Source organism: Mytilus californianus, unplaced genomic scaffold (assembly GCF_021869535.1).
Source record: "Mytilus californianus isolate M0D057914Y unplaced genomic scaffold, xbMytCali1.0.p SCAF_3, whole genome shotgun sequence".
NCBI classification, from domain to species: Eukaryota; Metazoa; Mollusca; class Bivalvia; order Mytilida; family Mytilidae; genus Mytilus; species Mytilus californianus.
In genome coordinates, this window is record NW_026262679.1 from 47,769,807 (window position 1) to 47,792,097 (window position 22,291).

At 31.2% G+C, this 22,291-nt stretch overlaps 1 long non-coding RNA gene across 1 annotated transcript in view; it reads left to right on the forward strand.

Moving 5' to 3' along the window:
- Positions 1 to 22,291, forward strand: part of LOC127734731 (uncharacterized) — a 58,157-nt gene that overhangs the window by 1,801 nt on the left and 34,065 nt on the right. The gene's annotated exons all lie outside the window — the stretch shown is intronic.

Genomic DNA, 22,291 nt, shown 5'->3' on the forward strand with positions numbered 1-22,291 from the left:
TGAAACAACTTAATGCACTAAAAAACCATAACCTTACACCAAACAGATAAGACAGTGACCAGAGATGATGAATCAATTATCTTATCATATCTGTCACTGCAGCTGTAAGAATTAAAAATTTATATCTGTACTGCTATCTCTCTCTGTTTATGAGAATTTTTTATGAGAGTTCTGTTTGGTGCCTTTCTTTCAAATTAAAGATGCAAATTTTAACCAAATTTCCAATATAAAAGTAAAGACAGAATCCCAAACTTTCACAAACTTTTTCCTTAAACAGTTACATTCACGGATTACAAATAAATTCTACATATTAAAATGACCAAGTTCAGAAAGGGAAATAATTCAGGTTTTCCAACTGGAACTGTGCCTTACAATAGACAAAGAAAAACTGTAAAACCAAGTAAAAGTGACACAACACAAACAGTTTATAAAAGACTTACCAGAAAAATGACTTCTCTTGTGCAAAATATTCCATATAAGGATACCGATACTCAATCTATAAATGACACCAAACCTGCTGTTCTGTTGCGACCAAGGGATGCTGCTCCTAAAATTAAAAAAACAATGAAATCAGCAAAGAAAAATCAAAGGTAGGTTAAATGATAATTAAAGTAATAACATAAAATATCGAAATACCAGTTAATATGAACATAGGTATTATTTAACTCTATTTTAAATTATTTTTCTGAAAGCGGATTGAAAATGCCTATCAGTTCTTTAAATCTAGAAATTTCCCTTGAAATAATATTTTGTTGTTGTCGTACCTTCTTGAATTAATAAAATATATGCTTAACTTAAAGAAAATATTGATACTTCAACCTGCTTAGCTTCATAATACCAAGAAATTCTATTTTATATTTGTGCCAAAAAAAATTGTGATCAAAGGGAGGTAATTCACAAATATTTTTAAGTACATTTAGAAACTACTGTTACAGGTAGAAAAACACTCTCTTATGGCATTCTTTTCTATTAAATTTTAGGTCTGAAGATTCATCTAATAGAACAGTAAATGTGAGACTGAATGCAATAATGTGGAACTCTGTATTTGGAGAACACCAAAGACTTCATCCCAATTGTAATGGATTTTTACAGTGGAATATGGAAAGAGAAGAAAAGTTTGGATTTGTTAATCGTGAAGAGGCAATGTGTGACAAATGCACCTATCGATCGAGAAAGTTCAAACTCTATGAAGAAGTGCAAACCAAAAAACCAGGAAGGAAGGCAGCCAAGATAAATGTATCCGCCCAAGCAGCATTAAGTCAAACACCACTTGGATATACTGGTTTGAGGAAAATAGTACTTGGCTGTAACATGCCAGCTCCATCCACTTCAGGACTACAAAAGAGGGCAAATAAAGTGCTACCTGAAATAGTAAATATAAATAAGAAAGACATGAAAGCGCGACGCAAGCAGCTGATTGAAATTAATACACTCAGAGGAAGAAAAGATCCTGGTTCTGTAAGTCTACAGGCTGACGGTGCATACAACAATGCAATATATTCCGGCATTGGAAAAACCCCATTCCAGCCTGCTACACAAGTGGTGTATTCTGTTGCAGAAGCTGAAACAGAAGATAAAAGCATTATAGGAGTTGTTTGCAAAAATAAACTTTGTTCAGTTCATCCAATCAGATCAGGTGAAAAGTGCACTTCTGCATGTAGTTCAAATTTAACATTCATGAAAAGCATAGGAGATGAGTACACATGGGCAAATGAAGCTCTGCAAGATCTTGCAAGTGATGGTATTGAAGCTAAACATTTAACAACAGATCCAGATAGCTCTGCTTATAGAGCAGCAGATGACTTGTATCTTGAAAATACAACATCTACAGAGCCAGAACATTTTCTAGATACCAGGCATTTTTTAAATAATCACAGAAAAAACATCAAGAATAATAAAGAATTGGGAGAAATAATGCCCGGCAGAACTAAAAAAGACCGTGAAAAGCTTTTGAACAATTTCGCTCTGGATTTAGCTGAGAGATGTCAGTCGGAGTTTACCCAGGCCATGGAAAAATATGGCGGTGACTTTGTCAAAGTGAAGAATAAAATCTCTTTCACCGTTGATGCCATACCTGCATGTTACACAGGCAATCATGAACTTTGCCGTAGGCATTCCTTTGTTTGCAAGGGTGGAAAAAAGTTCTGGTTGTCCAACAGAGCTTTCTTACCGAACAGTTTTAAAATCAGAAAATTGGACGAAAACTTGAATGCCATAAGAAAGTGTGTGTTATATCGTCTCAGTCCGAGCGCTTTAAAAAAGACGAGATTGAACCTAAATACTCAAAAAGTCGAGGGATTTAACAGATCACTGCGTAGATCACTACCAAAAAATGTTACCTATACAAAAAACTTTGAAGGTCGTGTCCATTCAGCTATTCATAGTGTAAATCTTGGTCCTGGTGAGTCTCTCCTAGTGATCTGTAAGCAACTTGGGGCAGAAATCAGTCCTGGGTCTGCTGCTGAAAAAGAACTTAAAGCTATACAAAAAACAGACAGAATGCAGAAAGCTTATAAAAAATCAATAAAATATAAAAAGGAGAGGTCTGATACCAGGAAACATTTGTATAAAATTTATGAAAAACATCAGGAAGAAAAGTGTTACGAGAAAAACAAGCTTATGCGGCCAGTGAAACGTACAAAAACGCAAGCCGAGGACCATCCCTATGCCAAAAAACAACGAGTTGCAGTGACAAAAAAGTGTTAATTTGTAAATAAAGCATACTTTCATATAAGACAATGTGGTTCATGACATTTTGCACATAAATTTTGCCCTTTACAATGAATACGTTCCTGGTTTGTAGCATGGGACTCAAGTTTAATATGCTCTGAATTGACACAGGTCTTATTATGGCACAAGTGACTACATTCTATGCGGTTGTTGTTTTCATCAAGTCTTGGCATATCATTGTGGCTTATTCTTTCCTTAATCATATATGCTAGTCTGTGTGCTCTTTCTTTTTTTGCACCCTCCCTTGGCCAGTTTACATTCATGACACCGTATCCTAATTTATCAACATAGCCGTCCCATGCTACACAACCATGAATATTGCCCATTTTTTTTGTTTTTTTTAGAAATCTCTCCTCTAAATCTTTTTGAAAGTCCTCCATGATGCTGACACAATCACAAAAACGTTTTAAAAGAAGTCTGATTCAGCAACTTGCTTTTCCAAAATGAAAGTGAAAGTAAATTTCATCCCAATATAGAATGTAAAAAACAATTGATTTTTCCATTGCCGACAATAGTAATGTTTCTTGCTGTACTGATTTTATTGAGTTGATTTTTATTATAAAACCTTTTTTAAAATAAAGAATATTTATTGTGTTAACATTTTTTATAAAAAAAATGATATGGTCGCGTTGCTTTTCTAGGTGTAATTTACAGTTGTCAAGGGTGACCGTCAATCTCGCACAAAAATAACAGTAAAATTTATGCATTCAACAACAGGAAGAAAAAAAATTCTCAACTACTTCTGAAGGAGGAATCAAATTTTATTTTGTCATTGCTACAACCAAGAATCCATAAGGTTTCAGGAAAAAAAATTATTATTTGTGGCATACTCCACCCAATCAAAATCAGCCATGTTTTTGTTTCTGAATACCATGTTATGCTCATTTTCGACTGGTCCCAAAAGAGCTAATGGTAGATTGTAACCTTCATAGGCTACGCGTACCCACATCCGGTTTTATAATAAAATGCCATCAGATCGGGAATGAAACGTGAAATATATACGGAATTTGTCGCAATTAGTGAATAAATTGATTAAAACTACTCAGAATTTTTATGAATATTTATATATAGGTAAGTGAACAGTTTTTCTCAGTTAATAGATATTCTTAAAATGTAAGAGAGTGATATACATGTGGGGAAGACATTTCAAAGTTATCACGAATTGGAACAATTTGTTCAGAACTATCAGTCAATTAATTTTATACAATTGTGTAAAAGAAACTCGGAGTCAATTGCAGCTGCAGAGAAAAGAAGAACTGGAAACACAAAAATTATTTCTGATAAAAAAAAAAAAGGCCGATGCCAATAATCTTCTAGATGCTTCGTTAATTAATAACAAAATATTTGACAAAAATGTAAACCTTCAGCGCATCAAAAAATATTTTACCTTTGAAGCGTGGAAGCAACTTAAAATTCGAATCAACGAAAGAAGAGAATCATGCGAATTGATATGTATCAAATGTCAAAACAACCTACACGATCAGGACTCTTTGGACTGTGATTGTTGTTTGGACTGGCAACATTTGAAATGTGCAGGGTTGAAATATGTGCCAAAACAATCATATTGGATACGTAAAATTTGTTCCAAATCTTAATTAGCTACATGAATCTTTTATATTAATTGGTTTAATTGGACATTATTACTTGCTTCTCTAATTTTTATATAGACACCCAAGCTTTAATTTTAGTTGTTTAAGATATTTTAAAATTTCAGTTTCTGTTTTACATTTTACTAAAAGATTATTTTTAAATCTCATATGGGAATTTTTCAAAATCAGTAAAATTTTATTCTTTAAATTTGCATTTTATTTTACATTTTATAATAGTATTAATTTTTATCATGTTCTTCTTTTACAGGGACTGTACAGTTTCATTTTCCATCAGTGTGCATTTAATTTGCAATGTTTATTATGTATCATTATCTAATAAATACAATTTGAAAATATTATTTTTCATACTCTTCACTCGTTCTACACGAAATCCCCATATTATCGATAATTTCCGTATATATTTCACGTTTCATTCCCGATCCGATGGCATTTTATTATAAAACCGGATGTGGGTGCGCGTAGCCTATGAATGGGCCACAGACCACAATTAAATTCCCCTATTAGTTCTTTATAACGTTTTGTTTCATTAAAAAAATTGCACCTTGCATTTTTGTCAAATCTTTTGTGTGTGTAATGTATAGTACTAGTCCAAAAATATATACAAAATTCAGAAAGATTGAACCAATGACTCTTACAAATTTAGCCAATACACATCCATACCCCTATGGACAAGTCAAGAGATGTTCCGAAAACTGTAAATATCACCTTTTTGCACCTGACCTAATCACTCTTTCCATATCAAAATCAGTTAGAATACAACATCCAAAAGTTTATTTCACCTCTCTTCTTTTATTTCCACCCTAAAAAAACTAAGAAATGAGTGAGGAAAGGAAAGAAAAAAAATTAAGAAAAAATACACTCTAATTAAAATGAACTATATTCGTGGACAACGAAAAGCGGGATCATTAATTGTGGTCTTGGGCCTATTAGGGGTCTAAAACTTGACCAATTCTAATAAAACTTGGCATGATTTAAGCTTAGTGTATTATAAAACAGTTTACAAAGTTTCAAAGCCATATGATACCAATTATAAAAAATGTGGCATTTTTTATATCTGAACTTTGGGTGCTGAATTGTGGCGTTGAATTAGAACAATTTCAACTATCAAGTTTGGGCTTCTAAAAACCAAAATATACCAAAACTTACACTTTTTAGTGTCTCTATGTATAAGTTATCACCTATTAAAAGAAACAGATAGCATACTTCATGTTTCAGACTTATAAAAAATGGCCAGAAGTAAATTTTATATGAGCCTGTGCCAAAAAATAGAGGTTTTCAAATGAAGTGAGGCCTTATATGAAATGTAATATTTTTCACTTACCACAATTTTCTGAAGTTGTTAAGTTATAAAAAAACCTTTTACATGTTATAAATGTACTTTTAATGGAAATATAAGTTTCAAATAGCATAACACATGTGATTAAAATGGTCTTCAGCAATGTCAAGCTTAAAAAAACAGGTTGTCAATTTAGGTCGTTCCCCACATTTGCATATTAAAAAGCATATAAATGATATGGGAGATAGAGATATGCTTCTTTTTGCTCAAATCTTTGTTTAGATATGATAAAACATGGAGCCTGGATGTAACAAGACTGTCACTTTCAACTATATATGTAGACAGTATGATTTGATGCAATGTTATTTACATTACTTTTTAAAACCGGCATGAAATTTCAGCCTCAAAAGGCCAATATTTTAACCACTAGCTATTAAACAAAAGAAAATAAAGGTAGTCTGTGAAACAGACAAGGTCAAACAACCAGAAATAAGTGCTTTTGATACAGATTCAGTGAAATCTGCTAAAAGGAATTCAACTTGTATGTGCATAGAACCTCATTTTTCACTTGCTTCATACTGACCGTTAGACTAAGACCATTAAAGCAGCACATTTTGCACTCTTATTCTGATTTTATCTACTTTTTTGTGTTCAGTGTTCAAAAATGAGTTAAACATCTACATTAGATACCACAAACACAAATAGAAAACCAGAAAAATCTGTCAGAGAGAAAGTAAGCATGCTACTTTTGTAAAAATATTGAAACAACTGAAAAAGTTCAATTTTTGGCATGTAGGCTGAAATGTCACTTTTTTACAAAATTTCTATCAAATAAAAGTGGAAATCATTTATTCTCATGTAGTTTGACAAATTAATACCAATAGATCAATCAGGGAAGTTGTCAAAGTACAAATTCAATATTTCCTGAATTCACCTCTTAGGCCACAGACCACAATTAAATTCCCCTATTAGTTCTTTATAACGTTTTGTTTCATTAAAAAAATTGCACCTTGCATTTTTGTCAAATCTTTTGTGTGTGTAATGTATAGTACTAGTCCAAAAATATATACAAAATTCAGAAAGATTGAACCAATGACTCTTACAAATTTAGCCAATACACATCCATACCCCTATGGACAAGTCAAGAGATGTTCCGAAAACTGTAAATATCACCTTTTTGCACCTGGCCTAATCACTCTTTCCATATCAAAATCAGTTAGAATACAACATCCAAAAGTTTATTTCACCTCTCTTCTTTTATTTCCACCCTAAAAAAACTAAGAAATGAGTGAGGAAAGGAAAGAAAAAAAATTAAGAAAAAATACACTCTAATTAAAAGGAACTATATTCGTGGACAACGAAAAGCGGGATCATTAATTGTGGTCTTGGGCCTATTAGGGGTCTAAAACTTGACCAATTCTAATAAAACTTGGCATGATTTAAGCTTAGTGTATTATAAAACAGTTTACAAAGTTTCAAAGCCATATGATACCAATTATAAAAAATGTGGCATTTTTTATATCTGAACTTTGGGTGCTGAATTGTGGCGTTGAATTAGAACAATTTCAACTATCAAGTTTGGGCTTCTAAAAACCAAAATATACCAAAACTTACACTTTTTAGTGTCTCTATGTATAAGTTATCACCTATTAAAAGAAACAGATAGCATACTTCATGTTTCAGACTTATAAAAAATGGCCAGAAGTAAATTTTATATGAGCCTGTGCCAAAAAATAGAGGTTTTCAAATGAAGTGAGGCCTTATATGAAATGTAATATTTTTCACTTACCACAATTTTCTGAAGTTGTTAAGTTATAAAAAAACCTTTTACATGTTATAAATGTACTTTTAATGGAAATATAAGTTTCAAATAGCATAACACATGTGAATAAAATGGTCTTCAGCAATGTCAAGCTTAAAAAAACAGGTTGTCAATTTAGGTCGTTCCCCACATTTGCATATTAAAAAGCATATAAATGATATGGGAGATAGAGATATGCTTCTTTTTGCTCAAATCTTTGTTTAGATATGATAAAACATGGAGCCTGGATGTAACAAGACTGTCACTTTCAACTATATATGTAGACAGTATGATTTGATGCAATGTTATTTACATTACTTTTTAAAACCGGCATGAAATTTCAGCCTCAAAAGGCCAATATTTTAACCACTAGCTATTAAACAAAAGAAAATAAAGGTAGTCTGTGAAACAGACAAGGTCAAACAACCAGAAATAAGTGCTTTTGATACAGATTCAGTGAAATCTGCTAAAAGGAATTCAACTTGTATGTGCATAGAACCTCATTTTTCACTTGCTTCATACTGACCGTTAGACTAAGACCATTAAAGCAGCACATTTTGCACTCTTATTCTGATTTTATCTACTTTTTTTTGTGTTCAGTGTTCAAAAATGAGTTAAACATCTACATTAGATACCACAAACACAAATAGAAAACCAGAAAAATCTGTCAGAGAGAAAGTAAGCATGCTACTTTTGTAAAAATATTGAAACAACTGAAAAAGTTCAATTTTTGGCATGTAGGCTGAAATGTCACTTTTTTACAAAATTTCTATCAAATAAAAGTGGAAATCATTTATTCTCATGTAGTTTGACAAATTAATACCAATAGATCAATCAGGGAAGTTGTCAAAGTACAAATTCAATATTTCCTGAATTCACCTATTAGGGGTCTAAAACTTGACCAATTCTAATAAAACTTGGCATGATTTAAGCTTAGTGTATTATAAAACAGTTTACAAAGTTTCAAAGCCATATGATACCAATTATAAAAAATGTGGCATTTTTTATATCTGAACTTTGGGTGCTGAATTGTGGCGTTGAATTAGAACAATTTCAACTATCAAGTTTGGGCTTCTAAAAACCAAAATATACCAAAACTTACACTTTTTAGTGTCTCTATGTATAAGTTATCACCTATTAAAAGAAACAGATAGCATACTTCATGTTTCAGACTTATAAAAAATGGCCAGAAGTAAATTTTATATGAGCCTGTGCCAAAAAATAGAGGTTTTCAAATGAAGTGAGGCCTTATATGAAATGTAATATTTTTCACTTACCACAATTTTCTGAAGTTGTTAAGTTATAAAAAAACCTTTTACATGTTATAAATGTACTTTTAATGGAAATATAAGTTTCAAATAGCATAACACATGTGAATAAAATGGTCTTCAGCAATGTCAAGCTTAAAAAAACAGGTTGTCAATTTAGGTCGTTCCCCACATTTGCATATTAAAAAGCATATAAATGATATGGGAGATAGAGATATGCTTCTTTTTGCTCAAATCTTTGTTTAGATATGATAAAACATGGAGCCTGGATGTAACAAGACTGTCACTTTCAACTATATATGTAGACAGTATGATTTGATGCAATGTTATTTACATTACTTTTTAAAACCGGCATGAAATTTCAGCCTCAAAAGGCCAATATTTTAACCACTAGCTATTAAACAAAAGAAAATAAAGGTAGTCTGTGAAACAGACAAGGTCAAACAACCAGAAATAAGTGCTTTTGATACAGATTCAGTGAAATCTGCTAAAAGGAATTCAACTTGTATGTGCATAGAACCTCATTTTTCACTTGCTTCATACTGACCGTTAGACTAAGACCATTAAAGCAGCACATTTTGCACTCTTATTCTGATTTTATCTACTTTTTTTTGTGTTCAGTGTTCAAAAATGAGTTAAACATCTACATTAGATACCACAAACACAAATAGAAAACCAGAAAAATCTGTCAGAGAGAAAGTAAGCATGCTACTTTTGTAAAAATATTGAAACAACTGAAAAAGTTCAATTTTTGGCATGTAGGCTGAAATGTCACTTTTTTACAAAATTTCTATCAAATAAAAGTGGAAATCATTTATTCTCATGTAGTTTGACAAATTAATACCAATAGATCAATCAGGGAAGTTGTCAAAGTACAAATTCAATATTTCCTGAATTCACCTCTTAGGCCACAGACCACAATTAAATTCCCCTATTAGTTCTTTATAACGTTTTGTTTCATTAAAAAAATTGCACCTTGCATTTTTGTCAAATCTTTTGTGTGTGTAATGTATAGTACTAGTCCAAAAATATATACAAAATTCAGAAAGATTGAACCAATGACTCTTACAAATTTAGCCAATACACATCCATACCCCTATGGACAAGTCAAGAGATGTTCCGAAAACTGTAAATATCACCTTTTTGCACCTGGCCTAATCACTCTTTCCATATCAAAATCAGTTAGAATACAACATCCAAAAGTTTATTTCACCTCTCTTCTTTTATTTCCACCCTAAAAAAACTAAGAAATGAGTGAGGAAAGGAAAGAAAAAAAATTAAGAAAAAATACACTCTAATTAAAAGGAACTATATTCGTGGACAACGAAAAGCGGGATCATTAATTGTGGTCTTGGGCCTATTAGGGGTCTAAAACTTGACCAATTCTAATAAAACTTGGCATGATTTAAGCTTAGTGTATTATAAAACAGTTTACAAAGTTTCAAAGCCATATGATACCAATTATAAAAAATGTGGCATTTTTTATATCTGAACTTTGGGTGCTGAATTGTGGCGTTGAATTAGAACAATTTCAACTATCAAGTTTGGGCTTCTAAAAACCAAAATATACCAAAACTTACACTTTTTAGTGTCTCTATGTATAAGTTATCACCTATTAAAAGAAACAGATAGCATACTTCATGTTTCAGACTTATAAAAAATGGCCAGAAGTAAATTTTATATGAGCCTGTGCCAAAAAATAGAGGTTTTCAAATGAAGTGAGGCCTTATATGAAATGTAATATTTTTCACTTACCACAATTTTCTGAAGTTGTTAAGTTATAAAAAAACCTTTTACATGTTATAAATGTACTTTTAATGGAAATATAAGTTTCAAATAGCATAACACATGTGAATAAAATGGTCTTCAGCAATGTCAAGCTTAAAAAAACAGGTTGTCAATTTAGGTCGTTCCCCACATTTGCATATTAAAAAGCATATAAATGATATGGGAGATAGAGATATGCTTCTTTTTGCTCAAATCTTTGTTTAGATATGATAAAACATGGAGCCTGGATGTAACAAGACTGTCACTTTCAACTATATATGTAGACAGTATGATTTGATGCAATGTTATTTACATTACTTTTTAAAACCGGCATGAAATTTCAGCCTCAAAAGGCCAATATTTTAACCACTAGCTATTAAACAAAAGAAAATAAAGGTAGTCTGTGAAACAGACAAGGTCAAACAACCAGAAATAAGTGCTTTTGATACAGATTCAGTGAAATCTGCTAAAAGGAATTCAACTTGTATGTGCATAGAACCTCATTTTTCACTTGCTTCATACTGACCGTTAGACTAAGACCATTAAAGCAGCACATTTTGCACTCTTATTCTGATTTTATCTACTTTTTTTTGTGTTCAGTGTTCAAAAATGAGTTAAACATCTACATTAGATACCACAAACACAAATAGAAAACCAGAAAAATCTGTCAGAGAGAAAGTAAGCATGCTACTTTTGTAAAAATATTGAAACAACTGAAAAAGTTCAATTTTTGGCATGTAGGCTGAAATGTCACTTTTTTACAAAATTTCTATCAAATAAAAGTGGAAATCATTTATTCTCATGTAGTTTGACAAATTAATACCAATAGATCAATCAGGGAAGTTGTCAAAGTACAAATTCAATATTTCCTGAATTCACCTCTTAGGCCACAGACCACAATTAAATTCCCCTATTAGTTCTTTATAACGTTTTGTTTCATTAAAAAAATTGCACCTTGCATTTTTGTCAAATCTTTTGTGTGTGTAATGTATAGTACTAGTCCAAAAATATATACAAAATTCAGAAAGATTGAACCAATGACTCTTACAAATTTAGCCAATACACATCCATACCCCTATGGACAAGTCAAGAGATGTTCCGAAAACTGTAAATATCACCTTTTTGCACCTGGCCTAATCACTCTTTCCATATCAAAATCAGTTAGAATACAACATCCAAAAGTTTATTTCACCTCTCTTCTTTTATTTCCACCCTAAAAAAACTAAGAAATGAGTGAGGAAAGGAAAGAAAAAAAATTAAGAAAAAATACACTCTAATTAAAAGGAACTATATTCGTGGACAACGAAAAGCGGGATCATTAATTGTGGTCTTGGGCCTATTAGGGGTCTAAAACTTGACCAATTCTAATAAAACTTGGCATGATTTAAGCTTAGTGTATTATAAAACAGTTTACAAAGTTTCAAAGCCATATGATACCAATTATAAAAAATGTGGCATTTTTTATATCTGAACTTTGGGTGCTGAATTGTGGCGTTGAATTAGAACAATTTCAACTATCAAGTTTGGGCTTCTAAAAACCAAAATATACCAAAACTTACACTTTTTAGTGTCTCTATGTATAAGTTATCACCTATTAAAAGAAACAGATAGCATACTTCATGTTTCAGACTTATAAAAAATGGCCAGAAGTAAATTTTATATGAGCCTGTGCCAAAAAATAGAGGTTTTCAAATGAAGTGAGGCCTTATATGAAATGTAATATTTTTCACTTACCACAATTTTCTGAAGTTGTTAAGTTATAAAAAAACCTTTTACATGTTATAAATGTACTTTTAATGGAAATATAAGTTTCAAATAGCATAACACATGTGAATAAAATGGTCTTCAGCAATGTCAAGCTTAAAAAAACAGGTTGTCAATTTAGGTCGTTCCCCACATTTGCATATTAAAAAGCATATAAATGATATGGGAGATAGAGATATGCTTCTTTTTGCTCAAATCTTTGTTTAGATATGATAAAACATGGAGCCTGGATGTAACAAGACTGTCACTTTCAACTATATATGTAGACAGTATGATTTGATGCAATGTTATTTACATTACTTTTTAAAACCGGCATGAAATTTCAGCCTCAAAAGGCCAATATTTTAACCACTAGCTATTAAACAAAAGAAAATAAAGGTAGTCTGTGAAACAGACAAGGTCAAACAACCAGAAATAAGTGCTTTTGATACAGATTCAGTGAAATCTGCTAAAAGGAATTCAACTTGTATGTGCATAGAACCTCATTTTTCACTTGCTTCATACTGACCGTTAGACTAAGACCATTAAAGCAGCACATTTTGCACTCTTATTCTGATTTTATCTACTTTTTTTTGTGTTCAGTGTTCAAAAATGAGTTAAACATCTACATTAGATACCACAAACACAAATAGAAAACCAGAAAAATCTGTCAGAGAGAAAGTAAGCATGCTACTTTTGTAAAAATATTGAAACAACTGAAAAAGTTCAATTTTTGGCATGTAGGCTGAAATGTCACTTTTTTACAAAATTTCTATCAAATAAAAGTGGAAATCATTTATTCTCATGTAGTTTGACAAATTAATACCAATAGATCAATCAGGGAAGTTGTCAAAGTACAAATTCAATATTTCCTGAATTCACCTCTTAGGCCACAGACCACAATTAAATTCCCCTATTAGTTCTTTATAACGTTTTGTTTCATTAAAAAAATTGCACCTTGCATTTTTGTCAAATCTTTTGTGTGTGTAATGTATAGTACTAGTCCAAAAATATATACAAAATTCAGAAAGATTGAACCAATGACTCTTACAAATTTAGCCAATACACATCCATACCCCTATGGACAAGTCAAGAGATGTTCCGAAAACTGTAAATATCACCTTTTTGCACCTGGCCTAATCACTCTTTCCATATCAAAATCAGTTAGAATACAACATCCAAAAGTTTATTTCACCTCTCTTCTTTTATTTCCACCCTAAAAAAACTAAGAAATGAGTGAGGAAAGGAAAGAAAAAAAATTAAGAAAAAATACACTCTAATTAAAAGGAACTATATTCGTGGACAACGAAAAGCGGGATCATTAATTGTGGTCTTGGGCCTATTAGGGGTCTAAAACTTGACCAATTCTAATAAAACTTGGCATGATTTAAGCTTAGTGTATTATAAAACAGTTTACAAAGTTTCAAAGCCATATGATACCAATTATAAAAAATGTGGCATTTTTTATATCTGAACTTTGGGTGCTGAATTGTGGCGTTGAATTAGAACAATTTCAACTATCAAGTTTGGGCTTCTAAAAACCAAAATATACCAAAACTTACACTTTTTAGTGTCTCTATGTATAAGTTATCACCTATTAAAAGAAACAGATAGCATACTTCATGTTTCAGACTTATAAAAAATGGCCAGAAGTAAATTTTATATGAGCCTGTGCCAAAAAATAGAGGTTTTCAAATGAAGTGAGGCCTTATATGAAATGTAATATTTTTCACTTACCACAATTTTCTGAAGTTGTTAAGTTATAAAAAAACCTTTTACATGTTATAAATGTACTTTTAATGGAAATATAAGTTTCAAATAGCATAACACATGTGAATAAAATGGTCTTCAGCAATGTCAAGCTTAAAAAAACAGGTTGTCAATTTAGGTCGTTCCCCACATTTGCATATTAAAAAGCATATAAATGATATGGGAGATAGAGATATGCTTCTTTTTGCTCAAATCTTTGTTTAGATATGATAAAACATGGAGCCTGGATGTAACAAGACTGTCACTTTCAACTATATATGTAGACAGTATGATTTGATGCAATGTTATTTACATTACTTTTTAAAACCGGCATGAAATTTCAGCCTCAAAAGGCCAATATTTTAACCACTAGCTATTAAACAAAAGAAAATAAAGGTAGTCTGTGAAACAGACAAGGTCAAACAACCAGAAATAAGTGCTTTTGATACAGATTCAGTGAAATCTGCTAAAAGGAATTCAACTTGTATGTGCATAGAACCTCATTTTTCACTTGCTTCATACTGACCGTTAGACTAAGACCATTAAAGCAGCACATTTTGCACTCTTATTCTGATTTTATCTACTTTTTTTTGTGTTCAGTGTTCAAAAATGAGTTAAACATCTACATTAGATACCACAAACACAAATAGAAAACCAGAAAAATCTGTCAGAGAGAAAGTAAGCATGCTACTTTTGTAAAAATATTGAAACAACTGAAAAAGTTCAATTTTTGGCATGTAGGCTGAAATGTCACTTTTTTACAAAATTTCTATCAAATAAAAGTGGAAATCATTTATTCTCATGTAGTTTGACAAATTAATACCAATAGATCAATCAGGGAAGTTGTCAAAGTACAAATTCAATATTTCCTGAATTCACCTCTTAGGCCACAGACCACAATTAAATTCCCCTATTAGTTCTTTATAACGTTTTGTTTCATTAAAAAAATTGCACCTTGCATTTTTGTCAAATCTTTTGTGTGTGTAATGTATAGTACTAGTCCAAAAATATATACAAAATTCAGAAAGATTGAACCAATGACTCTTACAAATTTAGCCAATACACATCCATACCCCTATGGACAAGTCAAGAGATGTTCCGAAAACTGTAAATATCACCTTTTTGCACCTGGCCTAATCACTCTTTCCATATCAAAATCAGTTAGAATACAACATCCAAAAGTTTATTTCACCTCTCTTCTTTTATTTCCACCCTAAAAAAACTAAGAAATGAGTGAGGAAAGGAAAGAAAAAAAATTAAGAAAAAATACACTCTAATTAAAAGGAACTATATTCGTGGACAACGAAAAGCGGGATCATTAATTGTGGTCTTGGGCCTATTAGGGGTCTAAAACTTGACCAATTCTAATAAAACTTGGCATGATTTAAGCTTAGTGTATTATAAAACAGTTTACAAAGTTTCAAAGCCATATGATACCAATTATAAAAAATGTGGCATTTTTTATATCTGAACTTTGGGTGCTGAATTGTGGCGTTGAATTAGAACAATTTCAACTATCAAGTTTGGGCTTCTAAAAACCAAAATATACCAAAACTTACACTTTTTAGTGTCTCTATGTATAAGTTATCACCTATTAAAAGAAACAGATAGCATACTTCATGTTTCAGACTTATAAAAAATGGCCAGAAGTAAATTTTATATGAGCCTGTGCCAAAAAATAGAGGTTTTCAAATGAAGTGAGGCCTTATATGAAATGTAATATTTTTCACTTACCACAATTTTCTGAAGTTGTTAAGTTATAAAAAAACCTTTTACATGTTATAAATGTACTTTTAATGGAAATATAAGTTTCAAATAGCATAACACATGTGAATAAAATGGTCTTCAGCAATGTCAAGCTTAAAAAAACAGGTTGTCAATTTAGGTCGTTCCCCACATTTGCATATTAAAAAGCATATAAATGATATGGGAGATAGAGATATGCTTCTTTTTGCTCAAATCTTTGTTTAGATATGATAAAACATGGAGCCTGGATGTAACAAGACTGTCACTTTCAACTATATATGTAGACAGTATGATTTGATGCAATGTTATTTACATTACTTTTTAAAACCGGCATGAAATTTCAGCCTCAAAAGGCCAATATTTTAACCACTAGCTATTAAACAAAAGAAAATAAAGGTAGTCTGTGAAACAGACAAGGTCAAACAACCAGAAATAAGTGCTTTTGATACAGATTCAGTGAAATCTGCTAAAAGGAATTCAACTTGTATGTGCATAGAACCTCATTTTTCACTTGCTTCATACTGACCGTTAGACTAAGACCATTAAAGCAGCACATTTTGCACTCTTATTCTGATTTTATCTACTTTTTTTTGTGTTCAGTGTTCAAAAATGAGTTAAACATCTACATTAGATACCACAAACACAAATAGAAAACTAGAAAAATCTGTCAGAGAGAAAGTAAGCATGCTACTTTTGTAAAAATATTGAAACAACTGAAAAAGTTCAATTTTTGGCATGTAGGCTGAAATGTCACTTTTTTACAAAATTTCTATCAAATAAAAGTGGAAATCATTTATTCTCATGTAGTTTGACAAATTAATACCAATAGATCAATCAGGGAAGTTGTCAAAGTACAAATTCAATATTTCCTGAATTCACCTCTTAGGCCACAGACCACAATTAAATTCCCCTATTAGTTCTTTATAACGTTTTGTTTCATTAAAAAAATTGCACCTTGCATTTTTGTCAAATCTTTTGTGTGTGTAATGTATAGTACTAGTCCAAAAATATATACAAAATTCAGAAAGATTGAACCAATGACTCTTTCAAATTTAGCCAATACACATCCATACCCCTATGGACAAGTCAAGAGATGTTCCGAAAACTGTAAATATCACCTTTTTGCACCTGGCCTAATCACTCTTTCCATATCAAAATCAGTTAGAATACAACATCCAAAAGTTTATTTCACCTCTCTTCTTTTATTTCCACCCTAAAAAAACTAAGAAATGAGTGAGGAAAGGAAAGAAAAAAAATTAAGAAAAAATACACTCTAATTAAAAGGAACTATATTCGTGGACAACGAAAAGCGGGATCATTAATTGTGGTCTTGGGCCTATTAGGGGTCTAAAACTTGACCAATTCTAATAAAACTTGGCATGATTTAAGCTTAGTGTATTATAAAACAGTTTACAAAGTTTCAAAGCCATATGATACCAATTATAAAAAATGTGGCATTTTTTATATCTGAACTTTGGGTGCTGAATTGTGGCGTTGAATTAGAACAATTTCAACTATCAAGTTTGGGCTTCTAAAAACCAAAATATACCAAAACTTACACTTTTTAGTGTCTCTATGTATAAGTTATCACCTATTAAAAGAAACAGATAGCATACTTCATGTTTCAGACTTATAAAAAATGGCCAGAAGTAAATTTTATATGAGCCTGTGCCAAAAAATAGAGGTTTTCAAATGAAGTGAGGCCTTATATGAAATGTAATATTTTTCACTTACCACAATTTTCTGAAGTTGTTAAGTTATAAAAAAACCTTTTACATGTTATAAATGTACTTTTAATGGAAATATAAGTTTCAAATAGCATAACACATGTGAATAAAATGGTCTTCAGCAATGTCAAGCTTAAAAAAACAGGTTGTCAATTTAGGTCGTTCCCCACATTTGCATATTAAAAAGCATATAAATGATATGGGAGATAGAGATATGCTTCTTTTTGCTCAAATCTTTGTTTAGATATGATAAAACATGGAGCCTGGATGTAACAAGACTGTCACTTTCAACTATATATGTAGACAGTATGATTTGATGCAATGTTATTTACATTACTTTTTAAAACCGGCATGAAATTTCAGCCTCAAAAGGCCAATATTTTAACCACTAGCTATTAAACAAAAGAAAATAAAGGTAGTCTGTGAAACAGACAAGGTCAAACAACCAGAAATAAGTGCTTTTGATACAGATTCAGTGAAATCTGCTAAAAGGAATTCAACTTGTATGTGCATAGAACCTCATTTTTCACTTGCTTCATACTGACCGTTAGACTAAGACCATTAAAGCAGCACATTTTGCACTCTTATTCTGATTTTATCTACTTTTTTTTGTGTTCAGTGTTCAAAAATGAGTTAAACATCTACATTAGATACCACAAACACAAATAGAAAACCAGAAAAATCTGTCAGAGAGAAAGTAAGCATGCTACTTTTGTAAAAATATTGAAACAACTGAAAAAGTTCAATTTTTGGCATGTAGGCTGAAATGTCACTTTTTTACAAAATTTCTATCAAATAAAAGTGGAAATCATTTATTCTCATGTAGTTTGACAAATTAATACCAATAGATCAATCAGGGAAGTTGTCAAAGTACAAATTCAATATTTCCTGAATTCACCTCTTAGGCCACAGACCACAATTAAATTCCCCTATTAGTTCTTTATAACGTTTTGTTTCATTAAAAAAATTGCACCTTGCATTTTTGTCAAATCTTTTGTGTGTGTAATGTATAGTACTAGTCCAAAAATATATACAAAATTCAGAAAGATTGAACCAATGACTCTTACAAATTTAGCCAATACACATCCATACCCCTATGGACAAGTCAAGAGATGTTCCGAAAACTGTAAATATCACCTTTTTGCACCTGGCCTAATCACTCTTTCCATATCAAAATCAGTTAGAATACAACATCCAAAAGTTTATTTCACCTCTCTTCTTTTATTTCCACCCTAAAAAAACTAAGAAATGAGTGAGGAAAGGAAAGAAAAAAAATTAAGAAAAAATACACTCTAATTAAAAGGAACTATATTCGTGGACAACGAAAAGCGGGATCATTAATTGTGGTCTTGGGCCTAATAAATATTAGGGGTCTAAAACTTGACCAATTCTAATAAAACTTGGCATGATTTAAGCTTAGTGTATTATAAAACAGTTTACAAAGTTTCAAAGCCATATGATACCAATTATAAAAAATGTGGCATTTTTTATATCTGAACTTTGGGTGCTGAATTGTGGCGTTGAATTAGAACAATTTCAACTATCAAGTTTGGGCTTCTAAAAACCAAAATATACCAAAACTTACACTTTTTAGTGTCTCTATGTATAAGTTATCACCTATTAAAAGAAACAGATAGCATACTTCATGTTTCAGACTTATAAAAAATGGCCAGAAGTAAATTTTATATGAGCCTGTGCCAAAAAATAGAGGTTTTCAAATGAAGTGAGGCCTTATATGAAATGTAATATTTTTCACTTACCACAATTTTCTGAAGTTGTTAAGTTATAAAAAAACCTTTTACATGTTATAAATGTACTTTTAATGGAAATATAAGTTTCAAATAGCATAACACATGTGAATAAAATGGTCTTCAGCAATGTCAAGCTTAAAAAAACAGGTTGTCAATTTAGGTCGTTCCCCACATTTGCATATTAAAAAGCATATAAATGATATGGGAGATAGAGATATGCTTCTTTTTGCTCAAATCTTTGTTTAGATATGATAAAACATGGAGCCTGGATGTAACAAGACTGTCACTTTCAACTATATATGTAGACAGTATGATTTGATGCAATGTTATTTACATTACTTTTTAAAACCGGCATGAAATTTCAGCCTCAAAAGGCCAATATTTTAACCACTAGCTATTAAACAAAAGAAAATAAAGGTAGTCTGTGAAACAGACAAGGTCAAACAACCAGAAATAAGTGCTTTTTATACAGATTCAGTGAAATCTGCTAAAAGGAATTCAACTTGTATGTGCATAGAACCTCATTTTTCACTTGCTTCATACTGACCGTTAGACTAAGACCATTAAAGCAGCACATTTTGCACTCTTATTCTGATTTTATCTACTTTTTTTTGTGTTCAGTGTTCAAAAATGAGTTAAACATCTACATTAGATACCACAAACACAAATAGAAAACCAGAAAAATCTGTCAGAGAGAAAGTAAGCATGCTGCTTTTGTAAAAATATTGAAACAACTGAAAAAGTTCAATTTTTGGCATGTAGGCTGAAATGTCACTTTTTTACAAAATTTCTATCAAATAAAAGTGGAAATCATTTATTCTCATGTAGTTTGACAAATTAATACCAATAGATCAATCAGGGAAGTTGTCAAAGTACAAATTCAATATTTCCTGAATTCACCTCTTAAAGAGGCCACAGACCACAATTAAATTCCCCTATTAGTTCTTTATAACGTTTTGTTTCATTAAAAAAATTGCACCTTGCATTTTTGTCAAATCTTTTGTGTGTGTAATGTATAGTACTAGTCCAAAAATATATACAAAATTCAGAAAGATTGAACCAATGACTCTTACAAATTTAGCCAATACACATCCATACCCCTATGGACAAGTCAAGAGATGTTCCGAAAACTGTAAATATCACCTTTTTGCACCTGGCCTAATCACTCTTTCCATATCAAAATCAGTTAGAATACAACATCCAAAAGTTTATTTCACCTCTCTTCTTTTATTTCCACCCTAAAAAAACTAAGAAATGAGTGAGGAAAGGAAAGAAAAAAAATTAAGAAAAAATACACTCTAATTAAAAGGAACTATATTCGTGGACAACGAAAAGCGGGATCATTAATTGTGGTCTTGGGCCTATTAGGGGTCTAAAACTTGACCAATTCTAATAAAACTTGGCATGATTTAAGCTTAGTGTATTATAAAACAGTTTACAAAGTTTCAAAGCCATATGATACCAATTATAAAAAATGTGGCATTTTTTATATCTGAACTTTGGGTGCTGAATTGTGGCGTTGAATTAGAACAATTTCAACTATCAAGTTTGGGCTTCTAAAAACCAAAATATACCAAAACTTACACTTTTTAGTGTCTCTATGTATAAGTTATCACCTATTAAAAGAAACAGATAGCATACTTCATGTTTCAGACTTATAAAAAATGGCCAGAAGTAAATTTTATATGAGCCTGTGCCAAAAAATAGAGGTTTTCAAATGAAGTGAGGCCTTATATGAAATGTAATATTTTTCACTTACCACAATTTTCTGAAGTTGTTAAGTTATAAAAAAACCTTTTACATGTTATAAATGTACTTTTAATGGAAATATAAGTTTCAAATAGCATAACACATGTGAATAAAATGGTCTTCAGCAATGTCAAGCTTAAAAAAACAGGTTGTCAATTTAGGTCGTTCCCCACATTTGCATATTAAAAAGCATATAAATGATATGGGAGATAGAGATATGCTTCTTTTTGCTCAAATCTTTGTTTAGATATAATAAAACATGGAGCCTGGATGTAACAAGACTGTCACTTTCAACTATATATGTAGACAGTATGATTTGATGCAATGTTATTTACATTACTGTTTAAAACCGGCATGAAATTTCAGCCTCAAAAGGCCAATATTTTAACCACTAGCTATTAAACAAAAGAAAATAAAGGTAGTCTGTGAAACAGACAAGGTCAAACAACCAGAAATAAGTGCTTTTGATACAGATTCAGTGAAATCTGCTAAAAGGAATTCAACTTGTATGTGCATAGAACCTCATTTTTCACTTGCTTCATACTGACCGTTAGACTAAGACCATTAAAGCAGCACATTTTGCACTCTTATTCTGATTTTATCTACTTTTTTTTGTGTTCAGTGTTCAAAAATGAGTTAAACATCTACATTAGATACCACAAACACAAATAGAAAACCAGAAAAATCTGTCAGAGAGAAAGTAAGCATGCTACTTTTGTAAAAATATTGAAACAACTGAAAAAGTTCAATTTTTGGCATGTAGGCTGAAATGTCACTTTTTTACAAAATTTCTATCAAATAAAAGTGGAAATCATTTATTCTCATGTAGTTTGACAAATTAATACCAATAGATCAATCAGGGAAGTTGTCAAAGTACAAATTCAATATTTCCTGAATTCACCTCTTAAAGAGGCCACAGACCACAATTAAATTCCCCTATTAGTTCTTTATAACGTTTTGTTTCATTAAAAAAATTGCACCTTGCATTTTTGTCAAATCTTTTGTGTGTGTAATGTATAGTACTAGTCCAAAAATATATACAAAATTCAGAAAGATTGAACCAATGACTCTTACAAATTTAGCCAATACACATCCATACCCCTATGGACAAGTCAAGAGATGTTCCGAAAACTGTAAATATCACCTTTTTGCACCTGGCCTAATCACTCTTTCCATATCAAAATCAGTTAGAATACAACATCCAAAAGTTTATTTCACCTCTCTTCTTTTATTTCCACCCTAAAAAAACTAAGAAATGAGTGAGGAAAGGAAAGAAAAAAAATTAAGAAAAAATACACTCTAATTAAAAGGAACTATATTCGTGGACAACGAAAAGCGGGATCATTAATTGTGGTCTTGGGCCTATTAGGGGTC